The sequence below is a fragment of the Triticum urartu genome, chromosome 7A, assembly GCF_056163025.1.
Source record: "Triticum urartu cultivar PI428250 chromosome 7A, HENAU_Tu73, whole genome shotgun sequence".
In the NCBI taxonomy this organism is placed as follows: domain Eukaryota; kingdom Viridiplantae; phylum Streptophyta; class Magnoliopsida; order Poales; family Poaceae; genus Triticum; species Triticum urartu.
The window spans coordinates 284,282,380-284,284,648 of record NC_141879.1 but is presented as its reverse complement, the minus strand read 5'-3'; positions in this window follow the sequence as shown (position 1 = coordinate 284,284,648).

Below are 2,269 nucleotides of genomic sequence, written 5' to 3'. Positions count from 1 at the left end.
GATTGTGTTCTACGACTGAGTGGTGATAAATGGATTAGAGCACTTGGTATGATAACGCTCTTACCAAAACTAGGGGAATATGTCACTCTCTCGGCCTGGACCAGCCAATTCCAACTAGCGCCCAACTAGGAGGATATCATCACCTGTAACCTGAGTATCAATTGGATTATTTAATCAAATCTGCTTATGCACCCCAGTTCCTCGCTCATCTTGAGTCCAAATGCTTCGCTTGGCTTGTCCTCCATGGGACAATTCTCAATGTGGCTCCAGTTAGTGGGATGATTTATTTTCCAAGAAACCGGAGGAGGGTACATGTATTATGGTAGGCTTGTCTACAAGCTTTGGAACATCTGAAAGAAGAGGAACGAGCGTATTTGTGCCACCACTTGTATGATGCACTATGAGGTGGCGATGTTGGCCTTCAAGGATATCAAGGAAAGAGAGATGGTGCTTGTTGGAGCCATGCCCCCAGAGGGTTTCAGCTGAAGTAGCTCTGTATTTCAGTTTCTTATGGGTTTTGCTATGTTCCCTAAAAAACAGTACGCCAATCTGTACATACTGGTTTCACCTATTTTCTTATATAAAAAAGGCAACGCTCATGCCAGTTTCCAAAAAACATAGAAATTGTGCAGTGCACATACATTGGAGCATTCTAGACCTTCGGATGGTACTTGGATCACCATGTGGTTATGAAAAAATTGTTGTACATGCATCCATCTGTTACTACATACTCCCTCCGTTCCATAATGTAGTGCGTCCGTATTTTTCTCGAGATTTAACTTTGACCATAAGTTTATCCAATGTGGGCTATGTGGCGGGAGCAAAAATTATACCATTGAATTCGAAGTTTTCAATGGTATAATTTTTGTTCCCGCCATAGTCGCTCATATTGGTTAAATTTATGGTCAAATTTGAATCTAAGAAAGTGCGGGTGCACTACATTATGGAATGGAGGAAGTACTTGTATTGTTGCAGAATTTGATGAATTTACGGTTACACAGCCAGCTGAATTATTTGGGTGTTTCAGTCGAGTTCTGCGTGAGAGCAAACCGACACCCAGGTAGAGAGGAGACAATGCGACTGAGGTATCCCTGGCATGCCTCATCAGGACCACGCCGGAGATTGGATGCCGCAATGTTGCTGCAGGGGGGCATAGCAGCAGGTTGATCCGTGCAGGCATGGGACCTTGTACATTGGGGTGCCACTTGGATTCGACGAAGACCGAGCTTGAAACGGATGTCGTGACGTCACCGGCGAGGGATCATCAAGGCCTCGCCGAAGGCAGGGACAATATGGCTTATCGCGGCCTTGCCGCAAGAGGAGAGGCAAGGTTTGGAGGAGCAAGAATAAATGTTGTATAAAATACAAGTCCTATTATAACCTACATAAATCTGAAAATCATGTTAGCAGAAACTTACGGCATTTGGGTGATCATAATTTTCCCCATAAAACATTGCATAAAATTGCATTATATATATCAAGCGGGTGTCGACAGAAGGGGTATAAAATCTGAATTTGGACATGCATATGGGGTACACCTGTCCCTGCGATCTCAGTCTCTCAATCAGTTGTTAGAATTGACCATGACAAATCAATGATTTCAACCTCTTAAAGCCAAAGGAGATAGAAAGATTAGTCAACCAAGCAGCAAACCAACTTGATTAGTAGCGTGTGTTTCCTAATTCCTATCGACGGACCGATGCCAAAAGCAAGCACCTGAAACACCAGCACGTCCTGTGCTTTTGATCTTCTTGGCTTTTACAATCAACATGTGTGATGCGTTTCCCATCAGTTGCCTGCCTAACTGCTTTACTTATCTGATTCGTGTCGGCCTATGCAAAATCCAATTATTTGAATCAGCTACGTTATATTGTCACCAGGAAGCTAAGTCGAGAAGACGGCGCCGCTGGCTGGACCGGGAGGTTGCTTAGCGAAGCAGTAACATATAAAGATGAATAGATAGATAAGCATATATGTATGGGTTAGTTCTGTGTGTCGTGAGCCCCTCTAATTGTAAAAACGAACTCCCTTTCAAGCTTGGAGTGCAACTTTGTGAGGTGACAAGCAACACTTGTCTTGCAAAGCGTGAAGGAACCTTAATAACTAATTTTAAAAAACAGCCACCGGGAGACGCTTTGTGCCACCAGTGCAAGGTACAGACCCTTTTTATATTTTTTTTAGAAAGGAGGCGCTTGCCCAGCCTTAGAATGAGGCCCTTACGAGTCCAACAATCCCGCCCAACGGTCAGGACCGAATATTAACTACAAAG